This window comes from Peromyscus californicus, unplaced genomic scaffold (genome assembly GCF_007827085.1).
Source record: "Peromyscus californicus insignis strain IS unplaced genomic scaffold, ASM782708v3 Scaffold_17__1_contigs__length_78620276, whole genome shotgun sequence".
NCBI lineage: Eukaryota > Metazoa > Chordata > Mammalia > Rodentia > Cricetidae > Peromyscus > Peromyscus californicus.
In genome coordinates, this window is record NW_026294469.1 from 53209609 (window position 1) to 53219608 (window position 10000).

The following is a 10000-nucleotide window of genomic DNA, read 5'->3' on the forward strand; positions in this document are numbered from 1 at the left end:
ATACACTGAACCTGATAGAAGAGAAAGTAGGAAATAGCCTTGAACTCATTGGCACAGGAAGACTCTCTGAACAGATACCAACAGCACAGGCACTAAGAACAACAACTAATAAATGGGACCCCATGAACTGAAAAGCTTCAGAACGGCAAAGGACACCAGCATTCAGACAAAGCAGCAGGCTACAAAATGGGATTTTTTTTTTTTTTTTACCAACTACACATCTAATGGAGGGCTAACATCTAAAATATATAGATAACTCAAAAAAAAACTGGACATCAAGAAAAATTACCCAATTAAAAATGGGGTATAGATCTAAATAGAGAGTTTTTAATTGGTGAAACACAAATGCCTGAGAAACACTCAAAGAAGTGTTCAACATTCTTAGTCATCAGGCAAATGCAAATAAAAACTACATTGAGATTTACTCTTACACCAGTCAGAAGGGCCAAGATCAATAAAACAAATGACAGCTCATGCTGGCAAGAATATGGGGTAAAGGGAACATTTACAGCCACTATGGATATTGGTGTGGCAGTTCCTCAGGAAGCTGGAATATATCTACCTCAAGATCTAGCTATACCACTCTTGGGCGTATACCCAAAGGATGCTCCATCCTACTGCAAACACACTTGCCCAACAATGTTCTTTTTTGCTCTAGTCATAATATTCAGAAATCGGAAACAGCCTAGATGTCCTTCAACATTAGAATGGGATAAAGAAAATGTGGAACATTATACAATATCACTATCGCTACTTAATGGAATATTACTTAGCTGTTAAAAAAAAAACAAAATCATGAAATTCACAAGTAAAGGGATAGAGATAGAAAAAGTCATCCTGAGTGAGAAACCCAGACCCAAAAAGACAAGATATGGTATGTATTCAAAACAAAACATAACAAAAACCTAGTTTTCTCCAATGGAGTCTTGCTGGGCATACAAACCACTGTTAAGAGCAGGCCCCATGTCCAGCAGTAGATGGCCACCACAAAATGAACTCAATGGTATTTTTGGAGGGTCTTTTTTTTTTTACTTCATAATGCTTTGTCTGGGTATTTTTATGACCTTACAGGTCTTTTGCTTATATATTATTATTTCTGATTTTCTGTTTTTATGGGATTTGTGTGTATGTGAATGTGTGTGTCTGCGTCTGTATGTCTTTCTTGTGTTTTTTCTTTACCTCTGTTTTTTCTGTTTGTTTTGTTCTATCTGATTCTGGGTTGTTGTTTTTCATTTTTCATTTTATTTTAACTTTTTAGATGCTTGTGTTCTAATGAAAGGGAGAGAGAAAGGATGTGGATTCAGATGGGAGGAGAGGTGGGGTCTGGGAGGAGTTGGAGGAGGGGAAACTGTAATCAGAATATATTATATGAATAAAAACCTATTTTCAATTAAAAAATGTACTAGCCACAGAAACAAAATAAAGTGGGGGGATGTTTTGGCTTTCCAAGTCCCCCCTTGTCTGTGTCTGTTGCATGTGTGTGTTTCCTCACCCCTCAATAAATGCCTTTCTTCAAACAAAATAATAGCAAGATGGAGAAGTTGCTGCTCCGCACTCTTCACCTCAGGGACCTGAGGAGCCATGCTCACCCTGCCTTTGGCTGGCTGGGAAAGGAGAGAAGAAAAAACCCAAACAGAAACTGCCCCGTGCAAAGTTCAAATTCTTACTTCACAGATGTAAACGTCCAGGTTGCTACACGATCGCCACAGTCTTCAGCTATGTTGAATGGGAGGAAAGGCCAGACCCCCAGAAGGCTGTTCACTTAGAAGCAAGCCACACTAATGGTCTCTACAACTTCTCAAGTTCGTGTCCTCTCACAGAAAGCCTTAGCAAGTTCACTTACTCTATCAAGACTATATAATTATGTTTGATTTTATAAAGCGTATGACAATGACCTCCTATTTTGTTGGCAATTTTTTGAAGTTTTCACTATGGACAAAAATAAATAAATAACAAGTTGGATGGCTTCTGAGGAATGGCATCCAAGGCTGACCTTTGGCCTCCACATATGCACGAACACATGGGGGTGTGCACACATGAGCACACACACACACACATACAGAGACACTACACACTCACACATACACACAAAGGTGTGGAATCCCGACATATGGATCAACTTTGAACTTTTACGCTAAGTGAATAAGAGAAAACACAGGATGACACATCCTGCATGATTCTACCTAGAATAGACAAATCTACAGAGGCCAAAATGGTGTGGCAGCTGCCAGGCTTGGGTGAAAGGGATACAGGGAATGGTTTAATGGGCGGGGTTTCATTTGGAAAGATAAAAAAAGTTCTGGAGATGGATGGGGCTGTGTGACCTCATGAATGTGTATGATGGCCACGAACTAGAACGTAAGAATGGTACCAGTGGTAAACTATTCCATGTTTGTTTAATCACAATAAAGAACGTGACTAAAGTGGCTGCAGGGGTGGATGGCTGAGTGGTTAAGAGCACTGACTGCTCAATGAGAGACCTGGGTTTGGTTGCTCTACTCTGGCCTTCTTGGGCACCGAGCATGCACATGGTGCACATACATACATACATACATACATACAGGAAACACTCATACACAGAAAATTAAAACAATAAATCCTAAAAATAAGTAGGTCTGAAGATACTTTTCAAGGCCCACCTGCTGACCCGCTTGCTCACCATCACTACTTTATGCAGCCATGTGCACTTTTGGCCCTTGTTCCTCAAACGTGGTCCATAGACCAGTGGCAGCAGCATCTTGGACAGCTTGTGAGAAATACAGACTCTGGAGCTACGAGATGGCTCCATTGGTAAAGTTTTTGCAACACAAGCATGGGGATCTGAGATCTCCAGCACCCACATAAAAGCTAGGCATGGCAGCAAGTATCTGTAGCCCCCACCCGTACATACCACACACACACACACACACACACACACACACACACACACACACACACACACACCACCAGAAATGACTCAGAGAAAGGTGAATGTCTGGAATTCCCTGGCCACCTAGACTAGCTAAATTGACAAGCTTCAGGTTCGGCCGGCAAGAGACCCTGTCTCAAAAAATAAGGTGGAGAACAGCTGAGGAAAACACTCAGTGTTGACTTTTGACCTCTACACATCCATGCACATGTATACATGCTCACCTGCACACAAACATTGCATATACCCACATGCATGTATATGTAACATGACACACACACACACACTATATGTATATGTGTATGTATGTATGTATGTTTGTATGTATGTATAAGGAAATGTAGCCTCAGGCTCACCCAGCCCTGTTTATTGGAACTCCCATTTGACAATATGCCTACATGCTGCATATACAGATTGAAGTTGGTGGAGGGCTGCTCTGGACCAATGATGAACAGTCGAGGTTTTGAAAACTCACTGACTTGAACGAGTAGGTTTGGCCAGGCATCAGGATTTACAACTGCTTCACTGAGTGACCTTCGATCTCAGTCAACCCTGGGATTGACAGACCTACATCAAAACCACCTCACTACACAATTATTTACTGGACTACTACTTTTGAATTTCTGTTCAGAAGTGTGGAGCACTCTGAAGTTCTGTTCACTAATGCCGTTCTCTTGTTTTCTCTTTGGCATAGTGCAAGTACACTCTAGCGATGGCCAGGGACTGGTTGAGTTGCACACATCATGAAAGCATGAACAACTTTAGATTGCTGTTTTCTAGATCACTGTAAAACAAAATCTGGATGAAACTGTATCTGAAACAGACCTGTGTTTCCTGATTCTTAAACAGCAGTTCCGCGGCTCATCCCGTCATTTGTGAGTGTCATGCTGTGTTTAGGGTGGAATGGTTTCTCTTACCAGGATTTCTGGGAGAAAACAAAACAAAACCATGCAAACAAAACCCCATAGGTAAAAACACGTGTGATCATCCAGCTGCACCAGCAGCGCTCACTGATTGGAAACTTGGAAACAGGAGACTGAAGGGATCTGGTCAGCTTCCACTGGCCAGCTGTCACCTCACTTGTCACATCTAAGAAGGAAGTTCTTTCTCCACAAAGACAAACAGCACGGTGTCCTAAACACAGTAGATATCGATGATCTGAAGGCAGGCGTGTGCTTCTGTCCTCACGGAGTCACACTGTGATTAGGAGGCCAGAAGCACGTGATCAAACAGCTACAGAAACACGTCAGCTATAGTTAAGAGCTAAGAATACAAACCCTGCAGGTGACAGTAGCATTGAGAACTGCCTGTGTAAGTCCTACTTTTTTACTTATCTTGAGGGCAGAAGGGCTCTGATTCCCCCACAAGCTTTCAAAAATAATCCCCTCCCTTCCTGGGTGAATTTTTTTTTTCACCTTGACACAAGCTAGAGTCATATGAGAAGAGGGACCCTCAACTGAAAAAATTCCTCCATCAGATTGGCCAAGTCGGTAGTGCATTTTATTAACTGATGATCAATGGAAGGGCCCAGGCCACTGTGGGTGGTGCCACCCCTGGGCAGGTAGACCTGGGGTGTATAAACAAGCAAACTGAGCAAGCCAGGAGGAGCAAGCCAGTAGGTACTGCTCCTCCATGGCTTCTCTTCAGTTCCTGACTCTAGGAGACGATTTCAAATTCCTTTCCTGACTTCCTTTCATGATGGAATGCAAACTGTAAGCGGAAATAAACCTTTTGCTCTCTAAGTTGCTTTTGGTCCTGGTGCTTTATCACAGTGAGACTCTGGGCAATTACTGCATGCAGAAATTTTAAAAAGGTTTGTGCTGGAGACGTAGCTCAGCGGTAGAACACCTGCTTGCTCCTATTACATACAAGGCCCTGGGTTGCATTCCCAGCACAGAGAAAACAAGAAAAGAAAACATGGGCTTGATTGAGAGCTTAAATTATGATGATTATGATGATGTAACAGGTTATAAAAGCATAGTAGTGGCCCTCCCATGCATGCGTGACTAAGATACAGGCCACATGATTCATCACCTGAGCTCAGCAACATGGTACTTGTCTGTACCTTTGGATGTTGTCTTGGTTAGTTTTTATGTCAACTCAACATAGGCTAGAGTCATTCAGGAAGAGAGAACCTCAACTGAGAAAATGCCCCCACCAGATCAACCTGTAGGCAAACCTGTGGAGCATTTTCGTAGTTAGTGATTGATGTGGGAGGGCCCAGCCACCATTGTGGATGGTGCCAATGATGGGCAAGTAGTCCTGGAGTGTATAAGAAATCAGGCTTAGCAAGCTATGAGAAGCAAGCCGGTAAGCAGCACTCCTTTTGGCTTCTTCAGTTCCGGCCTCTAGGCTCCTCCCCTTGAGTCCCCACCCTGACTTCCCTCAGTGATGGACTGTGATGTGGAACTGTAAGCTGAAATAAACGCTTTGCTCCCCAAGTTTTCTGTCATGGTATTGTCACAGCAATAGAAATCCTGAGGCCGGTGTGGGGCACCCCCAGCTTTATAGTCTGTTCACTCTGGGTAGCACCAGCGTGGCTGGATAGGTCAGGATTTGGTTCTTCACAGAGGTGGTAACTAAGGGGAGACTTGAAAGAAGAAGGCAGCCAGATTGCACATATTTGTGGAAGAACAGGCTAGACAAAAGACCCAGCAGGTGCAACTCTTCAGCAGAAACATGCACCACATGCTTTAGAATACTAAAGAGCACCTTATGGTTGCCACTCGAGAGTGAGGAAGGCATAGGGCCACAAGGGACAGGATACAGACACAGGCAGAATAGCCGATTCTAACTCAACAACCAACGTGGGAATCTGGGATTTTGCTTGAAGTGTGAGGTTTGAATTGCTGCACAACATGATTGAGCTCAATGTGGTAGGCAATTCCCTCGCCATGTAAACATCCCAGAACTCACTTGCACATGGAGACTCTTGGGATAGGTCTGGCGAGTCAGAAGTCAATAGAACAGAGAGTATTCCTGGACATCCCTTAGTTCTTTTACTTACGGCTTTACCTTGTCCATGTCAGAGGGCCACTTCCTGTCGCTGCTGACTCTGCCAGCATCTTCCTGGTGCACGCGTGTCCTCTGGATCTCCTCCACAGCACAGCCTTGCATGAATCTAGAGAGCAGACACAATCTTCTTCACATTACTCTGCATTACTCGTCTGGTTGAAGCTGAACTCTGCTCATAGCTTTAAGCCAGCCCTTGTGGCTTTGTGTAGACAGATGATAAAATTCTGGATTCAGTGATGGGTGCAACTTTCTGACTATGCTTCTTGTCCCTGCAATTCTTTACACAGGGTGGAATACAGAGGAGTTGACAGGATCGAGGGAGGCGATGGTGGGTCACTAGAAGATGGGGAAAACTCACCCATATTAGAGGATGCAGAAGAACTAGCTAAGAGCTACAGGCCTTAAAATCATCCATAATGTGTCTAATATTGCCACACTGGCTTGAATTTTTACCTATCAGAGTTATGTACTTCCATATTACACAATGTATTATTGGTCCTCTCTGTCATAGCAGCAAACCTAGTATTCTTACTAATTTGTACCTAGAGAAAATAAGTATTAAGGAAGGGAATGATGGGTGGAGGGACAAAGGCCAAATTTTACTCATTCAGAGTTCCCTCAAAAGCAACTTTGAACGTGCAAAACCAGGCATCAATAACCACAATGAATATAGAAAAATACATTTTTTTTTTCAAGTGGTAACTGCTTTCAGTTTCCTTTCTTCTTTTGTGGCTGGTGGGAGCAACATTCAGCTACATGACCTGATGGGTATCTCAAGACACTGACATCAGTTGTCAGGTTAGACTGTGGCAATCAGATCCTTTAATCTCAACATAAGGGATTCCCAGCCAGTAAATTTCACAGGCTCCAGGGCAGATTACTGGATTACCACGGGAGAGTAGATTCTCCACGACTGTGTGTGTAATCACCTGACAGAGCCCACAAGCCTTGTTACGCAGCCTTTCTGTATGAATCCTCATGTTTCTTTTCAGGGGTGAGTTGCAAGTGAACGGCCTCCCTGAGACTTTACCAGGTTGGGATTTGTGTTCCACGTGGTGGGGCATTGTCGTAACCAGTGAGAGCTGAGGAACCAGACTTCCACACTTACCACAGGGGGTTTAAATGGCCTGTTTGAGGCATCTTGTCATCACAGAGCACAGACGAGCCTTGAATTCTTGCTGAAGCACAGTCCCCACTGCAGCCACATGAAGAGGTAGACCCTTTAGAAAGTGGTTGACTTGTGAAAGCTCTGTCTTAGAGATGGAATCGCTACTCTCATAAAATGAGCATGTGGGAGACTGCTTAGCCTGACTGTCAGGGTCGGGGGAAATGATACCTACTGACTTTCCATGTCCTTTAACCAATCTCTTATAAGAAAAACTAAAGCATCAGGCCTCTCTCAGCAGCAGGAGGAGAGATCCACAGGTCCAGCGGCAGCTCCTGAACTCTGGGGAGCCGCCGATTGTCTGCTTTGAGATTGCACCTCTTCCTATTTCCTTCATCTGCTAAAGTGTTCTCTCTGACCCGCCTCGTTGAATGAGCTTGGTGGGCATTTTAATATCCTTCCTTCTTGCTGTGTGTGGTAAGACATACTGGCAAAGGCAACCTAAGGGAGGAAGTCTCAGAGTTCGAGGGTCTAGTCCAGTATGTCAGAAAAACCAAAACTAAAGGAGTTGGAAGCATCCTGTCATCACGATCAGGAAGCAGAGAGCGATGCTCCAGCTCAGCTCTTTCTCCATATTTATGGTCCAGGATCCCAACCAGACACTGGTGTCTTCCCACCATCCCCAGAGACATGCCCAGAGGCCTTTTCCCCCAGCAACTCTAGATATCAAGTTGACAAATAATGCTAACCATTATAGTCAGCTATTCCAAAATAGCACTTGTAACAGCAATACCAAGTAAGGTATTGTTTTTCACATTCTTTGGCAATTTTTGGCACTTAAAATACTGTATTTAAAATATTCATAAGCCGAGGGATGTAGCTCATTTGTGGAGTATTTGCCTGACATGCGCTAGATTTGGGATCCCATTTCAGCATCAGAAGAAAGACATTTGTAAAGGGGTATAGATGGGTACTCTACCAAACATCCACACCACCATTGCCATCTTCTACAATAAAATATTACTACTGCCAGATGTAAATGGAGTCGGAGTTTCCCTGTCCCGACCACTCAATCCCCCAAAAAAACACACAAAGGCTTATATTAATTGCAAAATATTTGTCCAACAGCTCAGGCTTATTATTAACTAGCTCTTACACTTAAATTAATCCATTTTTATTAATCTATGTATTGCCACACGGCCCATGTATTACCGGTCCTCTGGCATCTTGCTTCTTGGGCGGCTCACTCACACTTCTCTTGACTCTACCCTACTTCATCCCAGTCCTCAGCTAGATTGTCCCATGTGACTTTATCCTGCCATGCTATAGGCCAAACAGCTTTATTATTAACCAATGAGAGTAATACATATTCGCAGCATACAGAAGGATCACCCCACAGCAGCCAGAGACACTCCCAGTGGGCCTTTCATTTTTCTGTCTCTCATTTGTCTATCCTTAGTTTTTCCTTCCCAGGCATTGCTTCCTGCTCTGTTTTATCATTTATGTTATTGTGGTTTGAACTCATGCTGAGGAACAATCCCAGTGCAACCGTGTTAGGAGGTAGACTCTGCAGAAGATGGTTGACTTGGGAGTGCTCTGTCTCTGGGCTGGTACTACTACCCTTATAAAAAAGAGCTTGAGGGAGACTGCTTGGCTGGTTTGTCCCCTTGTACAATGTGAAGACCCAGCTACAAGACATATCTTTGAAGGATAAGAGCTAGCCTTTCCCAAATAGCAGATCTGTCAGGACTTTGACCTTGGATTTCCCAGCCTCCAGAATTGTAAATGCTATCATTTATTTTTAAAAAATAATGCATATAATGTATTCTAATTATATTCACCTCCTTACTCATCTCCCCACACTCCCTCTGGAATCCTTCTTTCCAACATGCCCCCTCCAGCTTTGCATCTTCTGTTGATTATTATATCCCTCTGATTTTAATTAGGGTTGCTTGCACGGGCCTGGACATGGAGTTGTTTACTAGATCATGGACAACTTAACCAGTGACTATGCCACTGAACACAAGGAACTCCTCCTTCTTCATCAGCCGTCAACTGCCAAGAGCTCCTCAGCTGGGAGTGGCGTCATGCCCTTCCCCCATTGTTGCTATTTATAAATCATTAAGTCTAAGTATTTCCTAATGGAGAGAGATGCATTTGTTTCTAAACAGCATCTTCCTTGTTTTCACACTTTGAGATTTTTATAAACAGAGTAATACCATGCACATTCTATATACTTTTTCATTCCCAAACTGAGAGACCCGCCTGGGATGACGTCAATAGCTCTGTTCATTATTTCTCACTGCTATATGTGCGTATATATACATATATGAATATTCTGCAATCTATTATAATTATATATATGAAACATGTTTTTAAACACACACACACATTTATATAATAGAGTTTATTTTATCCAGGGTTAATTTGACATAATTGTTTTTCCTTGCGCTTTGCTGTATATGAGAGTAGCTATGAGCCCCATGTGGTCCTGAACACTCAAAACGTCTCAAATCCAAGTTAAGATGAGCTGCTGGTGTACCCAGCAGATAATGAATATTTAGTATCAGAAAAAGAAAGAATATCTCTTGATAATTTTTATATGAAAAACCTCTTCGATACATTGGTTTAAATAAAATACACTATTAGATTTATTTTCTTCCTTTTAGACAAATCTGGCTACCAGAACATGTAAACTTACACATGTGTATCTTGTTAATGCCGCTGATGGAGAATAAGACCACTACCACAGTTTAAAGCCAAATTTGAAGCAAGCTTTAATTAAATACTAGCCAAGTCCATACCCAGTTCCTAGGCAATGACCCTGAGACATATTTGCAGTGACTTAAGAAGGAAAACCCATAATCCATTGCATTTCCTATCAGGTCCAATCGGGACAAGCATGAGGTACATCCTAACATACCTCCAGCCTGCATCCAATCAGGGACAAGCATACATACTGAGATATTTCC